Here is a 23067-nt window from a genome sequence, read left to right on the forward strand (position 1 = left end):
TGAAAATAAAAGACACTTTTTGTCCCATAGGTCTTAAAAGACAGATATTGATAAAACTAGAGGTTTTTACTAGCGGTGTCTGCAGTACTTCAATGATCACTGAAGTGAGTTAAGGGATAAACTTCTTTAACTATCAACAAGAAATAGCTCATAGAGTAAGCACAGTACTGATGCTGTTGTAATCTATCCTGTCTGTATTCTCTGTCTCAGTCTCCCAAGCCGGTTCCTGTCTTTGTGGCCTTCTGCTTTAAGTTTTTCTGGAAAAATGCCCATCACTGTGTAGCGCCCCTCTCCACCCAGTTACCTTCTTTAATGTCAATCTGCTTACAGATTTTGATGGACAGGTCTGGGTTCTTCTGGATCCCGCCACCCACTCAGCAGGGTGTATCTTCTTTATTTTTCCCTATGAATTTATTTGACAGTGCCTCCACCCCCCTTGCTCCTTCCTGGCAGGATCACCAGGGCAGCTTGGGAGGAAAATTCTAACCACAGGGTAACCACCACTTACTTGCCAGATAGTTGGAGACTCCCAAGAAATAACACAAATACATACAATGTATTCAATACAATAATTATATTAAACAGGAAACAAATATAACAGGGTAAAAAGAAAAGGAGTACTTGTGGCACCTTAGAAACTAACCAATTTATTTGAGCATAAGCTTTTGTGAGCTACAGCTCACTTCATCGGATGCATGAAGTGAGCTGTAGCTCATGAAAGTTATGCTCAAATAAATTGGTTAGTCTCTGAGGTGCCACAAGTACTCCTTTTCTTTTTGCGAATACAGACTAACACGGCTGTTACTCTGAAACATAACAGGGTAAAACACTATTCTTAGGGTGCCCACGCTGATAATACCCGTGACTTTCCCTAGTCACAGGACCTGATGTAGCAAATGTAAGATTAGTGTCCCGTTGGTACATGTACTTTGTTGGGGCCCTTGATGACCTATGACCACGATATCTTCTCTGCAGTGGTTTAGCAGTGTGGCTGACTGGGTTCAGTGGAGCCCAAAGGACTCACAAGTGGGAGGACGTGGTAAGTCCCTCCACAGGTTTAATATGCAGCAGGTTATAAAATCCCCAAACCCTTACTCCCTGGCTTGAGGACACAGTTCAGGGAGTAGGGGGTCCCCAAAACAAGTTCTCTAACTAAAAGATGGTGTACTCACAAACTCCATGAATGATCCTCAGGTTCAGAGATGACCTTGGACTCCTCAGTCACTGCAGAGGGGCTGATCTCTGCTGGCAGGGATCCTCTTCATGCAAGAATCAGGCTGCTTCGGTCCCAGGATTTCCCCTCACCGCAAAGGGGTGCAGGGCTCAAGGTGCAGATTACACAACTACACTAAAATCCAAACTGTAGTCTCCTACCCCAGCGTCCAGACACACCCACAGCAGGCAACAGCCCTGGACTAGCACCCAGAGAAGAGCTGACCAGGTGGTGACTGGTTTCACCTAAGGAGCTGGAGGGCTAATTCAGCCTGGCTGGGGAAGTTCCCCTGCAAAACTCTACAAACTGGGAGTCATCAGTGGAGAGGGAAAGGCCCAGCTGAGGGATGGTGCTTCCAGGTCCCTAGAGGCCAGTTCTCAGAGGGAACCCGGCATGCAGGCCTGGGATTCACCAGCTCCCCACACAACCAGTCCTGCCCTTGTCCTGGCTGGCTTCAGACTGACTCAAAAATGGCTTCTCCCCTTTCCTGAACTCCTTGGGAGGGGCATCTCACTCCCTATTGGTTGCCGGGCAGACTCTGCGTCTGTCTTGGCTCCCCGTCCCTACCATGGACAGTGGGCCTCTCCCGAGCTGCCAGCAGACAGAGCCCCAGAAATCTAGGTAATCTCCTGGGGGGGGGGGGTTTACAACTGCTAACACCAGTGGGAGCACTAGTGTAGAGAAAATGCCAGCAGACTCTGGGGTCTTCTCTACTGTGTCATGTAGTCCTGTGAGGAAGGTAATTCTAACAACTTTATTTGGATTGCGCAATAGCACAGCAATATGGGAATCAGAGTAGAGAAAACAGCAGTAATCAAGAGAGGAGGGGAACATGACGTGGAAATATATTTTGGCTGTTGGAACAGATAGGAAGGGTTGGGTATTCAAACGTTGCAGTGAAAGCAGGAAGTGGATGCCCACCCTTTGGGAAACGTATAGTTGTCGTGTGCCTCTCCAATAACATCTGTCTTAACTACGTGACATGATGCACTGTGTAATCAATCCAAACCTTATTTTGGGAAGACAGAGCTAACTAAAACTAGTGGCAAACTCTGGTCCCCCTGTTTACTCCATAGGAAGCTGAAAATAATTGCAGCAACATTTCCTACATTCACTCTGCACTGCAAGGCTCGGTTTACTACATAAAGCCATCTAGTGGACAATGCACACTTTGTTCCTTAATGTCCCTGCACTCCTTGACTCATGTGTTTCTTGCCAAATTTCTAACAGTTCTATTAGTTATCGAGGAGATTTAATGCATGCCATATCATGACCCAAACATAAGATATATGTTTATGGCCATTTGGCTGTTTCCCCACAGCTATGTGTTCTCTGTACAGAAATAGATGAAGATGGGTTGTACTGATCCCTATTATATTTTAACAGAACAAATAAAGGTGTTATCAAATGTCCTTCCATGCAGGTGGAATGATCTCAGTGCTACGAGAGAGTAAAATTAGTCTAACAATAGCAGCATTTTAAGAAATGCTTTTGGTAACCATGAAGAACAGAGGACATCACAGCAGTGGGTGACCATATTTACCACCAGAAAATTTCCCTGCAATGAAATGGAGTAATTATGGTCCCAATTCAACAAAGCATTTAAGCATGTTCTTAACTTTAAGAATGTGAGTAATCTCACTGACAGCCAGTCGGACTACTTATGTGCTTAAGTGTCTAAATACACAGATGAATGCATCATCCACTTTACCTTTTACAATGTCTCTTAGAAACATCTTCTTCCTGACAGAGATGACCGTAGAACTTCTCAGAATCCAGTATGGGGGTACAGGATTATCAGGAAGGCAGCCAGCAAGCAATTTATGTAGGACAAAAATGCAGGGTGTAAAGACATGATGGTGTAACTGCATGTTACACAGGCCTAAGATAGGCTGTGCCCAATCCTTTCACACACAAACAATGATTTCTCTTCCTTGTCGAGAGTAACTAAACTATTTTCCATGTCATTCTGTTTCTACATATACCTGTCCCCCACTGGGCCAACCCACAGAGGGTATGAGTTTATATAGAGGAGAGAGAGCTAAATGCTCTGGAAATGTCCTGTTCAGTTCCCACTATGTTAATCAAGATGGCAGCCATCCCATGCACACAGTAGACTTGTGATGTGTCTTTCAATTATAAAATGATAGATTTATGACAAGTTATTTCTCAAGGCATTGATGAACAAGCGTTATTTTATAGTCTTTGCAAAGGCAAAACTCCAGTTTAGTTCATGGGAGTTTTTCCTACTCAAGGACTGTAGGATCAACCTCTCCTCCTCCCACCCACACACATGCTATCTTATTTGGTGATCCCATTTAGTAAATCATAGTTTGAGGAACATTGCACTATAAAACTGCAAAGGGACCAGTAGGAGAGCTAGTGAAATGGGTGCGTATCTTGTGCATTTGCCTGTGTGTAGAAGTAAGACCAAATGTCAGTGGGGAAGTCTAGCCCACTATCATTTTTTTTGTTACACTTTTAGGGGTGAAGCCACAAGATTAGGCAATGGCATTAATTTAATGGCAGTCAGTGAGACGAGATTACAGTGTGACAAAAAATACATAGCATGGGTTTCTTTCTTACCCGTAAACTGCAAAAACTCCCGCACCATTACTGTTGAGCACAAATGTGTGTGTGTGTTGTAATATCTCATTTTCTAAACCTATTCCTTATTTTACCTTTTTGGGTAAAATTTTCAAAAGTGCCACTCAGTACATGGAGCTAGCTTTAATCTAGCTAGCAGGAACACCAATGGCCGTGAAGCAGCAGCACGGATTTCAGTGCGGGCTAGCCACCCAAGTAAGTATCCAGGGACCTGGTTGGGCGTGTACAGCCCGTGCTGAAGTTGGTGCTGCTGTGGCTTTACTGTATGGTTACCCAAGCTACCTATATTAAAGCTAGCTTGGCTACGACTACACCTGGTGCAATCACACCTCTGATTTAAGTGTAGATAAACTCTAAGTGACTTAAGAGCCCGAGCCCCATTTTCAAAAATGACTTGAGCACCTAGGAGTCTAAGTTTCACTGAGGGCAAGTCTACTTTGCACATTCCGTATGGTGGTGTGTCGAGTACATACAGTGCAAGCTCTCTAGCACGGGTATACATAGTAGTGTAGCTGGTGAGGTACTGCTGAGGCAAGCAGAGTAAAGACCCTCCTGAACCCCCTGGGCGTGTACCCTACACAGCTCCCGTCTACGGTGCTACTTTGAGCAGTGTAGTGTCCCACTGCCTTCTTGCTGCTGGAGTCTCTTCCCGTCACCGGGAAAGGCCCTGGCGGTGGTGACGGTTCTCTGGCAGGGGGAGGCAGCAAGGAAAGGTTCCAGCAGCTGGGAAAGGCTCCGGCAGGGGGAGGCAGCGGGGAAAGGCTCCGGCAGTTCCCCGCTGCCAGTTCCTGTCACTGCTGCATGTAGCTACGCACTGCAGTGTGGCCACACCCTGCTTCTCCCTGCGACATGCCCTACACGCCACTGCCAGTGTGTGCAACAGAGGCATAGCCTAAAAGTCAATGTGACTTAGACTCCTAGGAGCAAGTCACTTTTAAAAATGGGACTTGGGCAGTACCGGGATTACAATGGCACTAATGGCACCATGGCGCCTGGCCCAGACTCAGAAGGAGCCCTGGCGCCCAGACCATGGCCCCGCCTCTGCTCTGGCCTGGGGCCCTGCCTGCCACTTACTCCTCTCCCCCCCCCTTGCTCCTCTCTGCCTGCTGCATCCTCCTCTCCACCCCCTTGCTGCCTTGTCCCCCGGATGCTCCTCTGTGCCTCCTCCCCTCAAATTGCTGCTCTCTGCCCTCTACCCACCCACCAGCCCACCGGCCGCTTCCTTGTTCCTCTCTGCCCTCTCTTCCCCATACAAGCAGCAGGCGGAGCCTCAGGGGGAAGAGGCCAAGCGGGGATGGGGCCTCAGGGCAGAGTGCGGGGGGACTGAAGGGGGCAGGGCCTCGGGGTGGAGCAGGGGGACGGGGCCAGGACCCACAATAGGTTCATCTGGCCCTGGACTTGGGTGCCTATGTCACTTAGGCACTTTTGAAAATGTTGCCCCTTTTATGACAGAGTGCAGGGAGTGAACAGGTGAGCCTGCTCTCGGGTCACTTAGATGCCAATGAGTTCCCCAGAGAAAGTTGATGGAGATAATTAGATAATCAGGCTGGCAAGCTGGGCGGGACAAAGATTTAATTAGCCCATCAGCCCAAAGCTGATAAAGAGGCACAGGAAGGATGTGCCAAGAGAGAGAGAGGGTGAACAGACCTAGCTGAGCCCAGTCACACAGAGGCCTCAGGGAAGGGAGATCTCTGCTCCCCTCAGGTCCTGATGAGAGGGCCAAAAGCACAGAAGATGTTGTAAATGGGCGGTGGCATGGGGACTATAGTGGTGTTGGTGGAGAGAACTCAAAATAAATGGCACTGTGAATGCACAACCAGTGGTGTCTGTGCACTGTCTGCAGGGCAAGAAGACAGGAGCAGAGGTGCGTCCTGCTACACGTCAGCCAAAAGCTCTCAAACATAATGAAAAAAGGAGGGAGTGTTATTTAATGATTAGAACAGGGGACAGGATATCATCCTCAGTGCAGACGAGGACTGTATTGTTGAAAATGATGTTACCCAGGAACTAACAAGATTTTAAACCTCTGACTCCTTGTCTACACTGAGTGCTAAGTCACGTTTTCCTCAGTATTAGTTAACACATACTATGACATGACACTTTTCCCCAGAGTAGACAAAGCCCAAAGAGCTCAAGAAGTGCATGAGACCAGTCGGTGCCCACATCTGGACTAGCCTCCACAAATAGGGCAAAGGGAACTACAATGCTGTACCAACCTGCTGAGTTGGCCCCACTTAGGAAAATGCATTTTACATCCTTCCCAGAAGTGCAGCAGCAGCTGCTGTGGCATGTGCTTCCCCAGCCTTTCTGCCTCCAAGAGCACCTATTAAAGCAGGGTGTCCTAAACTGTCCCCCCACAGTCAGTGGCACTGGGCCTTAAAGGGTCTGTCTACAATATAATGTAAGCCTAAGGTTCAAATTCAGGCTCAAGCCTAACCCCCTTTCTTCTACACACAAATTGCACTAACTCAGGGCTCCGACCCAGGGTCCCAAGACCTCACTGGGGTAAAGGGTCAGAGCCTGAGTCAAGCCAGGACCCAGGGTTCAAGCTCTCTTGCTTTGCAGATTAAACACAGCCCTACTGGACTTGCGCTCTGGGAGTCCACCAAAAGTATCCCACAATCCCACAGGCCAATTTTCTTTGTCCTCTGGACAATCAAATTTGGTGGACACTCAAGTTTTCCCACACTGCACCATAAATAAAGTGCTAGAACAGCAATCTGGGAGAGCACTAGGAAGTCTGGGGTATGGGTGGTTGGACTCCAGCCCACAGAATGCAGTACAGATATTGAAGCCCCAGGGTTCAACAATTTCTAACCTGGGGTTACAAGGGAATGTAGATGCTCAAGACCTAGGTTAACAAACCTAGGCTCTGTTAACACAAGCTCTATTTTGTAGTGGTAAACACCCATTTTTTCATGGTTTGTGTGTATAAAAAGATCTTCTGTACTTTCCACAGTACGCATCCGATGAAGTGAGCTGTAGCTCACGAAAGCTTATGCTCAAATAAATTGGTTAGTCTCTAAGGTGCCACAAGTCCTCCTTTTCTTTTTACAAGCTCTATTAACCCCTGGCTTACATTGCAGTGTAGACACTAAGACGCTGATCAAGTTCTTTCAAGACAGGAGCTTAGGATTTTCCTAGATATGGGGAAGTTGTTGGTGCTCAGCACTATTGAAAATCAGGCCACTTATTTAGCTACCTAGATATAGATTTAGGAGCCTAATTTGAGGAAGGGATTAGGGACTTCATAGTGGCCTAACTATCCTACTGAAGCCAAGGAAAGTTTTCGATTGACTTCAGTGAGAATGGAGTCACACTCAATGTGCGGTCAACTCTGGTGATTTTCTCACAATATTTGATGTTTTACTGAAAGCCCCAATTTCCTAGAGTCATTTGATTATATGATAATCTCAGTTTTCATTCAAAAAAGCCAGTATGTTTCTGGCCCTCGTAGTTACTAGTAGTTTTCAAGGGAAAACTTGAAAAATGTAGCTCAAGTGTACCTCAAAAGCTCAAAAACCAGAAGGCCAAGAAAAAGGAACCCAATGGAAGATAACTTAAGTTATCATGATTTTTAGGCTAGTTTCAAGTTTTTGGGGGCCCTAACTGATCATTTTTGAATGTTTGCGGTCAGAAATATCACACCCACAAAGTTTATAGAGTGATTTGGGATCTTTAGATGCTAGGCTCTAGAGAGGTACAAAGCATTATTTGTTTGAATGGCTTGCTACAGATTGTTCTTGTTCCTTTTGTAGTTTCACTGTTTGAAGAACACAATGGAAGAGGAGTCACTTAAGGAAAAAGGATAAGTTAACTGGAATATAAAATACTCTTGTTGGAGTGATATTTCTTCTCACAAATATCACATAGAACAAACTGCTAAACAGAATCAGGAATCCAAATTTCCTCCTATTTTTAGCTTAACTGCTCATTTTAAATTGTTGCTTTAATAAGCAGATGGATTTTTCATAATACTTAAAAGGAGTTAAAGCATGAAGACACTTAAAGAAATGAGACATCAGGCCTTTGACTAATGGGATTATACAGCAGGGACTGTTTAAAGATGGCTTGGCCCAGTGATCCAGCCTCCATAAAGACCTTATTATAGGTCAGCAATTTATTTTGTGAGCAACAGCCCCCTTTAAATAACACACACAATCAAAAATTTAGATTTGTGCAAAGAGCATCATTTTATTGAAGTGTTCTAATATACATGCATAAGCTTCCCTGAGCCAGCTGTGTACAGTTTCCATGTGTCTTTTTTGCAGTTTCTTTTCTATAACACTAGCTCTTAATTGTGTTTTAATTTTAAGTTTTCCTGTTTTCTGAAAGAACATTTTCATGTGCTCAGCAATCCCATGAATATTATGCAAAGTGTTGTATTCCTGGGGAGAATGGTGTTAGGAATGTGGCCTCAATTTTTTACAATAGGAAAAGTATTTTTTTTCACCCTCTACTTATTTTAAAACAGGATGGATTTCCCTCAGACTTTCCAAAACAACATTCAACTTTGGGATGAGATCAAGCCTAGAAAGTTTCACCCTAAAGGAGGAATTTTTCAGAAAGATAAGAGGATTTGTTATTTATACTTTATTGGAGCCTTTAGGAGCCCCAGCCGCAGGGCACTGTACAAACAGAACAAAAAGGTGCTCCCTGCCCTAATGGCTTCCAATGGCATGTCTACGCTAACAAAGTTACAGCGGCACAGCTGTGCCATAGCTGTGCCGTTGTAAGAGTGCTTGTGTAGCCGCATTATGCTGATAGGAGAGAGCTCTCCCATCGACATCATAAAACCAGCTGAGTGAGCGGTGATAGCTATGTTGGCGGGAGTGCGTCGAGTGCTGTGCACACGAGCACTTATGCTGGTAAAACATATGTTGCTCAGGGGGGTGGTTTTTTTCACACCCCTGAGCTACAAAAGTTTTGCTGACAGAAGTGCAAGTATAGACATGGCCTAAGACAAGAGACAACGGATGGATACAGACAGACTGACAGGGCAATGGAAGGAAACAATGAGACAATATCAGTCAGCATGACAGGCAATGGGCTCAGCGCACCGGCTGCCTAACCACTGTCAAGTTTTCCATAGGCATTTGAAAACATGGGTTTACTTAGAAACCACATTACATCCTTAACTATAGCTTTCATTGCAAGTGAAAATCAGAATGCCTTATGGGAAATACAAAGAATTACTTAAGAGATGTGAATACATCCCTCAATAGTTCAAGGTCAGATCTTGCCTATAAGTATGCATCTATTGCTAAGGTGGCTATCTCCATGGTAAATCTAGGGCCTGTCCAAAGCCATTAAATAAATGGGAGTCTTTGCAATGAGTTCAAAAGGCCTTAAGTCAGGTGCTAAGTGCCTTAAGCTATCTCTATGCTTAAAATGCTATAGTGGCACAGCTGTAGTACTTCAGTGTAGACACTTACTTCAGCAACTGGAGGGGTTCTCCCATCACCGTAGTAAATCCACCTCCCCAGGAGGTGGTAGATGGGTTGGTGGAAGAATTTTTTTCATTGACAGAGCACTGTCTATACCAAGGGTTAGGTTGTCTTAAATACGGCTCTCTCTTTTCACGCTCCTCAGAGACATAGCTATGCCAGTGTAACTTTTTGGCGTTGACCAGCCCTTAGTATCTATGGTGGATTGCTCACTGAAATCAATGGGAGTTTTGCAGGAGTAACGGAAGACTTCAGGACTGCGCTTCGAGGGACTGTCACAATGACTTTGAAGAATCAGGCATAGATACCTTTTTAAAAAAATCCATTTTGGGGTTTCCCTGTTCTTGAATTAATCAGCTCTGTTGGCTTGTTGCGGTTGTTCGCTGTGTATTTCTGACCTGTCTGTGGATGGGTAATAATTCTGAATTTTGAGTATTAAGGTTTTATAATAGCACATGCAGAATAATAGACTAGAAGGAGCTGAGTTCGCTGCTGCCATCGGCAGTGTGTTGGCAATGACTTAAATGGAAGCAGGATCAAGCCTTAAAAAATTATGCTGACCGACAGCTGGACTCCATGCTCTACAGAACTAATTCCCATTTTGCTGGACTTTGTATTTTTATTAGTTCACACAGCTTCTTTCTAGATTTGAGTATAATACAATAATTATAAATACAAGGCCTTGTCCTGCAATCCCTTCCTCATGAGAGTAGCCTTTGCTCATGTAAGCAGCACTACTGAAGCTGCTCAGCTGGGTAAAGGTTTGCAGGCTCGAGCTCACATAGTCCAACAAATAAGATAATTCCTATACATGCATCACAGTATAGCTAGTGACTTCTTCTTATTTACATTATAAATCTATGTACTGTGCACCTCACAATCATTGGATTTTATGCCTTCAGCACCAGTGTAAGGTATGGGATAGTATTGCCATCATTTTACAGATGGGGAAATGAGGCACAGAGAGACTACATGGCTTACCCAAGGTCACACACGACATCTGTGGCTGAGATAGGAATTGAACCCTAGTCTGCCAAGTCCCAGTCCAGTGCCCTGTCTACTGATACTTCCTACTATAAAGGCTGCCAAACATAAGAGCATAAGATTGGCCATACTGGGTCAGACCAAAGGTCCATCCAGCCCAGTATCCTGTCTACAAGAGTGACCAGTGCCAGGTGCTCCAGAGGGAGTGAACCTAACAGGTAATGATCAAGTGATCTCTCTCCTGCCTTCCATCTCCACCCTCTGACAAACAGAGGCTAAGGACACCATTCCTTAGGACTTAACCTCCATGAATTTATCCAGTTCTCTTTTAAACCCTGTTATAGTCCTAGCCTTCACAACTTCCTCAGGCAAGGATTTCCACAGGTTGACTGTACGCTGTGTGAAGAAGAACTTTCATTTGTTTTACACCTGCTGCCCATTAATTTCATTTGGTGGCCCCTAGTTCTTGTATTATGGGTTACTATAAATAGAGAAAGGAAATGGGGCCTGATCCAAAGCTCATTGAAGTCTTCAGTGAAATTGAGATCAAGCCCATTGGAGCGGATCCTGCAAAGACTTATGCGTGTGCACAACTCTACATATGTGACTAGTCTCATTTAAGTCAAATTAATTAAAATTACACACCATCTTAAATCTTTGCAGGCTTGGGCCATGTTGACCAGAAAAAGGAACGCAAGAAGCTGACATGACATTATAGCCATTAAATTGTTATTTCAGAAACTAATACCATGACAAACTTATTTGCATGTATACCACAAAATATAAATTAATGGGAATGTTTATTCATCTGCTTCATGTATTAAGGTCAAAACTGGATTTTATATGCCCTCAAAATATATGACTTTTCTGTTTAAAAATAATTGAATCCTGCGTAGGGTGAAAATTGCCCCTGCACCAAAGGCCAGAACAAAGCCTGGACACCAATGAAATCCTCAAAGTCGGACTTAAGCAGCATGTAAAAGTGTTGCATAGGCCTTGTGCTGATTCTGCAAAGGGGTGAATTTTATCCCTATTGCATAATAATAATGTTTATGTTTAAAGAATTCTCCATACTTAATCAAACACTACTAAAATGCTTATTTAAAAAAGGCAACAAATTCTAGAAAATGCAGAAATACCAACTTTCTAATAACCATTTCCCAACATGAAATAAACCAAATATCCGCGCCAGTGCAGAATCTGCCCTGAGACAACTACAACACACCAAAGCATTTAAAAGAGAGATTATTCATTATGGATCCAAATGAGTGAGGAATGGAGAGCTATAGCCTGCCCTAGGGTGCTGACAAATGGGAGCCGAGAATACAGGATTGGGCTCTAATAATTAAATTTGGAACGAGGAAACAGAATTAGCTGAACAGAGGCAAAATTCCTGTGACCAGCTGAGGCATTTGTCCAAAGAACTAGAAATGATGTGTAAATAACTTGACCAGTTTGATAGAAAAGGCAAGAAGGGTTAGGCTGACGTTCCAGACATAACTGATGGTGTCAAGCACAGGACAGTGGTGGGAATTAGGGACAATGGAAATCAAGCATCCAGGCTAGAGCCCACATGCACTGCATGAACACTGCAGCCCAACTGTCTTGCCTCACATGGGCAGAGACTACTGACCACTCTAGAAGAACCAGTGTAGTTCTCCACACAGCTCTCAGGGCAGGATGCAGCTGGGCAGCTGCCCAGGGTCTCAGTCCAGGCACTGTGCAAATTATAATTCAGATAAGGTTTGATCCTGCGCCCTGAAACTTAAGGAAGTTATGCCATTGTCTTGCATGGGAGCAAGATCAGGTTCATTATGGGCTTCTACTGGAAAAAGCCTTGTATAACTGCATGTCTGGAACAAGAGGGTTTTTTGTTTTCTTTTGGATGAGCAAGTAGAAGAGGCTCTTTGAGATGCTCAGCTCTAATAGTAATACCTACTTCTTATACAAAAAAGGAAAAGGAGTACTTGTGGCACCTTAGCCCTGGTCTACACTAGGACTTTAGGTCGAATTTAGCAGCGTTAAATCGATTTAAACCTGCACCCATCCACACAATGAAGCCCTTTATTTCGACTTAAAGGGCTCTTAAAATAGATTTCCTTACTCCACCCCTGACAAGTGGATTAGCGCTTAAATCGACGTTGCCGGCTCGAATTTGGGGTACTGTGGACACAGTTCGATGGTATTGGCCTCCGGGAGCTATCCCAGAGTGCTCCATTCTGACCGCTCTGGACAGCACTCTCAACTCAGATGCACTGGCCAGGTAGACAGGAAAAGAACCGCGAACTTTTGAATCTCATTTCCTGTTTGGCCAGCGTGGCAAGCTGCAGGTGACCATGCAGAGCTCATCAGCACAGGTGACCATGACGGAGTCCCAGAATTGCAAAAGAGCTCCAGCATGGACCGAACGGGAGGTACGGGATCTGATCGCTGTTTGGGGAGAGGAATCCGTGCTATCAGAACTCCGTTCCAGTTTTCGAAATGCCAAAACCTTTGTCAAAATCTCCCAGGGCATGAAGGACAGAGGCCATAACAGGGACCCGAAGCAGTGCCGCGTGAAACTGAAGGAGCTGAGGCAAGCCTACCAGAAAACCAGAGAGGCGAACAGCCGCTCTGGGTCAGAGCCCCAAACATGCCGCTTCTATGATGAGCTGCATGCCATTTTAGAGGGTTCAGCCACCACTACCCCAGCCATGTTGTTTGACTCCTTCAATGGAGATGGAGGCAATACGGAAGTAGGTTTTGGGGACGAAGAAGATGATGATTATGATGAGGTTGTAGATAGCTCACAGCAAGCAAGCGGAGAAACCGGTTTTCCCGACAGCCAGGAACTGTTTCTCACCCTAGACCTGGAGCCAGTACCCCCCGAACCCACCCAAGGCTGCCTCCTGGACCCAGCAGGCGGAGAAGGGACCTCTGGTGAGTGTACCTTTTAAAATGCTATACATGGTTTAAAAGCAAGCATGTGAAAGGATTACTTTGCCCTGGCATTTGCGGGTCTCCTAGATGTAGTCCTAAAGCCTTTGCAAAAGGTTTCTGGGGAGGGCAGCCTTATTGCGTCCTTCATGGTAGGACACTTTACCACTCCAGGCCAGTAACACGTACTTGGGAATCACTGTAGAACAAAGCATTGCAGTGTATGTTTGCTGGCATTCAACCAAAATCCGTTCTTTATCTCTCTGTGTTATCCTCAGGAGAGTGAGATATAATTCATGGTCACCTGGTTGAAATAGAGTGCTTTTCTTCAGGGGACACTCAGAGGAGCCCATTCCTGCTGGGCTGTTTGCCTGTGGCTAAACAGAAATGTTCCCCGCTGTTAGCCACAGGGAGGGGGGAAGGTTGAGGGGGTAGTCACGCGGTGGGAGGAGGCAAAATGCAACCTTGTAACGAAAGCACATGTGCTATGTATGTAATGTTAACAGCAAGGTTTACCCTGAAAGAGTGTAGCCACTGTTTTATAAAATGTGTGTTTTTAAATACCGCTGTCCCTTTTTTTTTTCTCCACCAGCTGCATGTGTTTCAATGATCACAGGATCTTCTCCTTCCCAGAGGCTAGTGAAGCTTAGAAAGAAAAAAAAACGCACTCGCGATGAAATGTTCTCCGAGCTCATGCTGTCCTCCCACACTGACAGAGCACAGACGAATGCGTGGAGGCAAATAATGTCAGAGTGCAGAAAAGCACAAAATGACCAGGAGGAGAGGTGGAGGGCTGAAGAGAGTAAGTGGCGGGCTGAAGAGAGTAAGTGGCGGGCTGAAGACAGGGCTGAAGCTCAAATGTGGCGGCAGCGTGATGAGAGGAGGCAGGATTCAATGCTGAGGCTGCTGCAGGACCAAACCAGTATGCTCCAGTGTATGGTTGAGCTGCAGCAAAGGCAGCTGGAGCACAGACTGCCACTGCTGCCCCTCTGTAACCAACCGCCCTCCTCCCCAAGTTCCATAGCCTCCACACCCAGACGCCCAAGAACGCGGTGGGGGGGCCTCCGGCCAACCAGCCACTCCACCACAGAGGATTGCCCAAAAAAAAGAAGGCTGTCATTCAATAAATTTTAAAGTTGTAAACTTTTAAAGTGCTGTGCTTAAAGTGCTGTGTGGCATTTTCCTTCCCTCCTCCACCACCCCTCCTGGGATACCTTGGTAGTCATCTCCCTATTTGTGTGATGAATGAATAACGAATGCATGACTGTGAAGCAGCAATGACTTTATTGCCTCTGCAAGCAATGATTAAAGGGAGGAGGGGAGGGTGGTTAGCTTACAGGGAAGTAGAGTGAACCAAGGGGCGGGGGGTTTCATCAAGGAGAAACAAACAGAACTTTCACACCGTAGCCTGGCCAGTCATGAAACTGGTTTTCAAAGCTTGTCTGATGCGTACCGCGCCCTCCTGTGCTCTTCTAACCGCCCTGGTGTCTGGCTGCGCGTAACCAGCAGCTAGGCGATTTGCCTCAACCTCCCACCCCGCCATAAACGTCTCCCCCTTACTCTCACAGATATTGTGGAGCACACAGCAAGCAGTAATAACAGTGGGAATATTGGTTTCGCTGAGGTCTAAGCGAGTCAGTAAACTGCGCCAGCGCGCCTTTAAACGTCCAAATGCACATTCTACCACCATTCTGCACTTGCTCAGCCTGTAGTTGAACAGCTCCTGACTACTGTCCAGGCTGCCTGTGTACGGCTTCATGAGCCATGGCATTAAGGGGTAGGTTGGGTCCCCAAGGATAACTATAGGCATTTCAACATCCCCAACAGTTATTTTCTGGTCTGGGAATAAAGTCCCTTCCTGCAGCTTTTGAAACAGACCAGAGTTCCTGAAGATGCGAGCATCATGCACCTTTCCCGGCCATCCCACGTTGATGTTGGTGAAACGTCCCTTGTGATCCACCAGAGCTTGCAGCACTATCGAAAAGTACCCCTTGCGGTTTATGTACTCGGCGGCTTGGTGCTCCGGTGCCAAGATAGGGATATGGGTTCCGTCTATGGCCCCACCACAGTTAGGGAATCCCATTGCAGCAAAGCCATCAACTATGACCTGCACATTTCCCAGGGTCACTACCCTTGATATCAGCAGATCTTTGATTGCGTGAGCTACTTGCATCACAGCAGCCCCCACAGTAGATTTGCCCACTCCAAATTGATTCCCAACTGACCGGTAGCTGTCTGGCGTTGCAAGCTTCCACAGGGCTATCACCACTCGCTTCTCAACTGTGAGGGCTGCTCTCATCTTGGTATTCATGCGCTTCAGGGCAGGGGAAAGCAAGTCACAAAGTTCCATGAAAGTGCCCCTACGCATGCGAAAGTTTTGCAGCCACTGGGAATCGTCCCAGACCTGCAACACTATGCGGTCCCACCAGTCTGTGCTTGTTTCCCGAGCCCAGAATCGGCGTTCCACAGCATGAACCTGCCCCATTAGCACCATGATGCATGCATTGGCAGGGCCCATGCTTTCAGAGAAATCTGTGTCCATGTCCTGATCACTCACGGGACCGCGCTGACGTCGCCTCCTCGCCCGGTATCGCGTTGCCATGTTCTGGTGCTGCTTATACTGCTGGATAATGCGTGTGGTGGTTAATGTGCTCCTAATTGCCAAAATGAGCTCAGCGGCCTCCATGCTTGCCTTGGTATGGCGTCCGCACAGAAAAAAGGCGCGGAACGATTGTCTGCCGTTGCTCTGACGGAGGGAGGGGCGACTGACAACACGGCTTACAGGGTTGGCTTCAGGGAGCTAAAATCAACAAAGGGTGTGCCTGTACATCAAGGTGTATTTCAGGCAGGACTGCATGGAGGGTTCCAATAAGAAATGGTGCACCTAAGTTATCGTTGTTATTGGAACAAGGAGGTTAGCCTGGCCTCTGATTGATACATGGCTAGATTTACCTCGCTGCACCTTCTCTGTGAGTGACTGCAGTGTGATCTAGACAGGGGAGGAGGCAAATGAGTACAAAACAAATCTGGTCTATTTCTTGTTCTGACCCAGTCCATCTATCTTTTACATCTTTGGCTGGCAGCAGACGGTGCAGAAGGACTGCATGCCATCCACATCTCATGGCTGCTCGGCAGAAGATGGTACAGTACGACTGCTAGTCATCTTCATCTCTTGCCTGCCTGGCATAAGATGGTACAATACGACTACTAGCAATCCTCATCTCTTGCCTGCCTGGCAGAAGATGGTACAGTACGACTGCTAGCAGTCCGTATCGCCTGCCCGCTCACCATAAGACGGTTCAATAGGACTGCAGGACTAAAGAGAATGACCTGGTCAAGTCACTCCAAATTTAGTCCCTGCGCCCATGTCTGCCCAGGCACTCCCAGCCAACGTGGCCAGGAGCACCTCGGACACGACGAGGACGACTACCAATCGTATTGCACCGTCTGCTGCCAGAAGGCAATGGGTTGCTGCTACTGTGCAGCAAAGCCGTACCGCGTCTGCCAGCACCCAGGAGACATAGGGTGACGGTTACCTGAGCGGGCTCCATGCTTGCCGTGGTATGGCGTCTGCACAGGTAACTCATGAAAAAAGGCGCGAAATGATTGTCTGCCCTTGCTTTCACTGAGGGTGGGAGGGAACGGGGGCCTGACGACACGTACCCAGAACCACCCGCGTCAATGTTTTAGCCCCATCAGAGTGCTCCATTGTGAGTGCTCTGGACAGCACTCTCAGATGCCCGATTGTTTGCCATTGCTCTGACGCTGGGAGGGGCGCTTACAGGGTTGGCTTCAGGGAGCTAAAATCAACAAAGGGGGTGGCTTTACATCAAGGAGTATTTCAGGCAGGACTTCACGGAGGGTTCCAATAAGAAATGGTGCACCTAAGTTATTGTCCTTATTGGAACAAGAAGGTTAGCCTGGCCTCTGATTGATACATGGCTAGATTTACCTCGCTGCACCTTCTCTGTAAGTGACTGCAGTGTGATCTAGAAGAATGAGTCCCCTAGACAGGGGAGGGGGGGAAGCAAATGAGTACAAAACAAATCTGGTCTATTTCTTGTTTTGATCCACTCCATCTATCTTTTACATCTTTGGCTGGCAGCAGACGGTGCAGAAGGACTGCATGCCATCCACATCTCATGGCTGCTCGGCAGAAGATGGTACAGTACGACTGCTAGCAGTCCGTATCGCCTGCCCGCTCACCATAAGACGGTTCAATAGGACTGACTGCAGGACTAAAGAGAATGACCTGCTCAAGTCACTCCAAATTTAGTCCCTGCGCCCATGTCTGCCCAGGCGCTCCTGATCGACCTCACAGAGGCGACCAGGAGCACCTCAGACATGACGATGACGGCTACCAGTCGTACTGTACCGTCTGCTGCCACAAGGCAAGGGGTTGCTGCTACTGTGTAGCAATGCCGTACCGCGTCTGCCAGCACCCAGGAGACATAGGGTGACGGTTACCTGAGCGGGCTCCATGCTTGCCGTGGTATGGCGTCTGCACAGGTAACTCAGGAAAAAAGGCGCGAAATGATTGTCTGCCCTTGCTTTCACGGGGGGAGGGAGGGAACGAGGGCCTGACGATATGTACCCAGAACCACCCGCGACAATGTTTTAGCCCCATCAGGCATTGGGATCTCAACCCAGAATTCCAATGGGCAGCGGAGACTGCGGGAACTGTGGGATAGCTACCCACAGTGCAACGCTCCGGAAGTCGACGCTTGCCTCGGTACTGTGGAAGCGCTCCGCCGAGTTAATGCACTTAATGCACTTAGAGCATTTTCTGTGGGGACACACACACTCGAATATATAAAACCGATTTCTAAAAAACCGACTTCTATAAATTCGACCTAATTTCGTAGTGTAGACATACCCTTAGAGACTAACAAATTTATTTGAGCAGAAGCTTTCGTGAGCTACAGCTCACTTCATCGGATGCATTCAGTGGAAAATACAGCGGCGAGATTTATATACACAGAGAACATGAAACAATGGGTGTTACTATACACACTGTAACGAGAGTGATCAGGTAAGGTGAGCTATTACCAGCAGGAGAGCTGGGGGCGGGGGGAACCTTTTGTAGTGATAATCAAGGTGGGCCATTTCCAGCAGTTGACAAGAACGTCTGAGGAACAGTGAGGCGGGGCGGGAAATAAACATGGGGAAACAGTTTTACTTTGTGTAATGACCCATCCACTCCCAGTCTTTATTCAAGCCTAAGTTAATTGTATCCAGTTTGCAAATTAATTCCAATTCAGCAGTCTCTCATTGGAGTCTGTTTCTGAAGTTTTTTTGTTGAAGAATTGCAACTTTTAGGTCTGTAATCGAGTGACCAAAGAGATTGAAGTGTTCTCCGACTGGTTTTTGAATGTTATAATTCTTGACGTCTGATTTGTGTCCATTTATTCTTTTACATAGAGACTGTCCAGTTTGACCAATGTACATGGTAGAGGGGCATTGCTGGCACATGATGGCATAAATCACATTGGTAGATGCGCAGGTGAACGAGCCTCTAATAGTGTGGCTGATGTGATTAGGCCCTGTGATGGTGTCCCCTGAATAGATATGTGGGCACAGTTGGCAACAGGCTTTGTTGCAAGGATAGGTTCCTGGGTTAGTGGTTCTGTTGTGTGGTGTGTGGTTGCTGGTGAGTATTTGCTTCAGGTTGGGGGGCTGTCTGTAAGCAAGGACTGGCCTGTCTCCCAAGATCTGTGAGATTGATGGGTCATCCTTCAGGATAGGATGTAGATCCTTGATGATGCATTGGAGAGGTTTTAGTTGGGGGCTGAAGGTGATGGCTAGTGGCGTTCTGTTATTTTCTTTGTTGGGCCTGTCCTGTAGTAGGTAACTTCTGGGTACTCTTCTGGCTCTGTAAATCTGTTTCTTCACTTCAGCAGGTGGGTATTGTAGTTGTAAGAATGCTTGATAGAGATCTTGTGGGTGTTTGTCTCTGTCTGAGGGGTTGGAGCAAATGCGGTTGTATCGTAGAGCTTGTCTATAGACAATGGATCATGTGGTGTGATCTGGATGAAATCTGGAGGCATGTAGGTAGGCATAGTGGCCAGTAGGTTTCCAGTATAGGGTGGTATTTATGTGACCATCGCTTATTAGCACTATAGTGTCCAGGAAATGGATCTCTTGTGTGGACTGGTCCAGGCTGAGGATGACTTCCTGAGGAAACTACAATCCATCAGTGATCTTCCTGAAAACACCATCCTAGCCACTATGGATGCAGAAGCCCTCTACACCAACATTCCACACAAAGATGGACTACAAGCCGTCAGGAACCATATCCGATAATGTCACGGCAAACCTGGTGGCTGAACTTTGTGACTTTGTCCTCACCCCCACTGTTCCTCAGACGTTCTTGTCAACTGCTGGAAATGGCCCACCTTGATTATCACTACTTGATTATCCCCCCTCCCCGGCCCTCCTGCTGGTAATAGCTCACCTTACCTGATCGCTCTCGTTACAGTGTGTATGGTAACACCCATTGTTTCATGTTCTCTGTGTATATAAATCTCCCCACTGTATTTTCCACTGAATGCATCCGATGAAGTGAGCTGTAGCTCACGAAAGCTTCTGCTCAAATAAATTTGTTAGTCTGTATCCGCAAAAAGAAAAGGAGTACTTGTGGCACCTTAGAGACTAACACGGCTGCTACTCTGAAACCTAGCTCTTATACAGTGCTTATAATCAGTAGATCTCAAATCAGTTTACAGAGGAAGTCAATACCCCATTTTACAGCTGTGGAAACTGAGGCACAGAGAGCTGAGGTGACTTGCCCAAGGTCACCCAGGAGGCCAGTGGCAAAGTCAGGAATAGAACCCATGGCTTCTATGTGCCTGTCCAATGTGCTATCCCCTATACCACATTCCCTTCCCAAGAAGATACAGGCGATGTATATCTACTTAGTATTAAGAACAGTAATAATAAACTATTATAATAAAAGTTATCAATTATTATCATCTTGGTAAAAGTGGATGAGTAGATTTTGGATGAAATCTGGGCTCCACTGAAGTCAATGGCAAAACTCCCAGTGACTTCAATGGAGATAGGATTTCCGGCTAGGCTGAGGCATTTTATATTTCATATTTTAATGAGAATTTTGCAAACTGGTTTATAGTGAAACTGTTCTGGGAAGGTGAAAAAAAACCAATTGCACTAAAAGAAGGTTCCACCCAACCTGATTATTTGTATCCGTTTGCCCCCAAAATGCATATTGCATGCCTAATAAACAGTAGTGGTTTGAGAGCCAAAAAGTCTGTCCTGTAAATAGCTACTTAGGCACAAAAATAAAAATAATAATAAACAAAGTGCTTTACAAAACTGCTTTGCAAAATCCTTGCTGTGCATATGTGCATTTGCCCTTTCTGTAGTTCAGTACCTCATCTGCTATAGATGTACAATTTTAAACTACCAAAAGCAATTAAACTGTGTCGAGGACTAGTTTGCTGCCAAATGTATTTATTTATTTTAAATAGAAATTATTTGGGAGGGATAGAAGCATGAGCAGCTGGTAACATTCTCTTGATTAGTTTTTTCCCTGCATTTCCAATAATGAATTCAAAAATGATTTTAGCACTTTTTAATTACTTTTTAACAGATTATGTGCAGGTAAAACTCAGTATTTTATGAAAATCCTAGAGCCCAGAGGTAATAAAGGAAAAAGCAGAGAGGGAGATATGAGAGGGAGAAGGAGAAATAAATACAGGGAAGAGAAAAAGAGGCACGGAGGCATGAGAAAGTGAGATAAAAGAAAAATAAACATAGCAACACAGTTGCTGTCTTACAGAAATATAGTGAATGGCGGCTGCTTCGTAACAATAATTTAGTTCTTTCCACTGAAGTCTAAAATTAAAGACCCAGGATCAGATTCTCAGCTAGTGTAAATTGGTTTAGCCTCATTGACTTCAGTAGTAGTGTGCCGATTTACATCAGCTAAGGATCTGACCCCAAGAGTCAAATGCTGGCATGCACTTCATATAGGAACTCACCAGAAACCTCACATCTACTAGTGGGAGTACAGAATGAAAGTTTACCTAGCCCTATTTGGCTTCCCTCACTCTAAACCTCCAAGGGGGTGCTACAGAGTCTCTCTCCACTGCATGAGTCCTGGAGGTGCATTCTGAAGAGGGTCCTTGGGATCAGTGAGCATGGTTTGCAATGCTTACCTTGCAGATGCCTTAACCCAAAAAGGACCCAGCCACAGGGGCTTTGTGTGGGGAGGCTTAGAGCCAGAACACTGGTGCACATTAAAGTGGGTTTTTAAACAAGTATGTGACAAACATCTTCACTTTGGTGGAGTTCATTGATTATTTCGGGAGACTACTTCATCTCAGACTGTTAGCTTGTTCTAGTCATTCCATCAATCTTCTATTCAAGGGAACCTCAGGATGTCCACATTCCATTAAATTTTTTTTTTAAATCTAACTAAGCTCTTTGGGGAAGGGATTGTCTTTTCGTTCTGTGTTTATACAGTACCTAGTACAGTGGGGTCCTCATTCATGACCGGGGCTGCTAGGCACTACCACAATGCAAACAGTAATAATTCATTAATATATATTCTAAAGAGCTCTGTAAAAGAATTCTCACTGCAAATGAAACCAGGGGTATACTTTCGAGTTCTTTATTTAACTGCATGATGTGCTTTCATTATATTGTTTCACCTTTTGGCCCAAGCAGTTAGCCAATATTTGGGGACTTGCAGGTGGTTTCCAGTAAGAAGAGAAATTGATGATGGAGTCAGATATTCCTTGGATACAATCCTGTTTATTTACAAAGAATGTACACAAATTTCCTGAACACGGCAGGAACAAACAGCAGGCAGTTTCCTTGCTCATAATTCCAAGCCTCTTTCCAGCCAGCACACTGCCCAAAAAGAAGCTCTCTCTCTCTCTCTCTCTCAACTTTCTCCTAGGGCCACACTTCCAGTGCTTCTCTGGCTGTGTCCTGGCTTTTCTGGTCCTGTCTGCTTGTGACACACAGAGCCCCTGCATTTTCAGTCAGCTCCCATGGGAAACCCCTTTTGCCCACATAGCGTGGCTTCTGTTTGGCTTTGCATCTGGCTTAGTTCCTTGGGCGTTGGCTTCCATTGTGTGTTCTCAGCTATCTTACTTCATAAAGGAGCTTAATTACACCTTATATTTATCTGGAATGAAGGATGACTAGCATGCCCATCAGCCTCAACAAGGTTTATGCTTGCCTATAGATCAAAGACACACCTGCTGGTAGCCTCCAACACCCTCCATCATAGCAATGTGATATTAATTAAGAAGGTCAAAAAAATGCTAATTGCTACTTTGTTCTTAATCTAACCAAACAAATTAGATTAGGGCCAATAATAAAGGGTCTAGCTCCTCAGATTGTCTCTTATATATGTATTTTGATACAGTATTTTCCTTAGCTCTGTTTTCCTTTACAGTTTTGGAGTGAGATTACTGGGTGACAACTGCTGGTACTTTGTAAACTTCTTGGAAGTAATAGTCATCATGCTTTTACTTCAGCTAAATTACAACTTCCTAAACTGAACAAAGGAGAGGAACAACTAGGATTGTACTCTGGTGGCACCTTAAAGACTAACAGATTTATTTGGGCATAAGCTTTCGTGGGTAAAAACCCCACTTCGTCAGATGCATGAAGTTACCTTACAAGTGGAGAACCAATGACCCCTCCTCATCAATTATTGGGAGTGGACCACATACACCCTGACTAAATTGGCCTTCAGCATTGGTTCTCCACTTGTACGGAAACTCCCTTCTCTACATGTGCCAACGTATATTTATGCCTGTATCTGTAATTTTCACTCCATGCATCTGAAGAAGTGGTTTTTTACCCACGAAAGCTTATGCCCAAATAAATCTGTTAGTCTCTAAGGTGCCACCAGACCCCTTGTTG

The sequence above is a fragment of the Lepidochelys olivacea genome, assembly GCF_965140295.1.
Source record: "Lepidochelys olivacea isolate rLepOli2 genome assembly, chromosome: 1".
NCBI lineage: Eukaryota > Metazoa > Chordata > Testudines > Cheloniidae > Lepidochelys > Lepidochelys olivacea.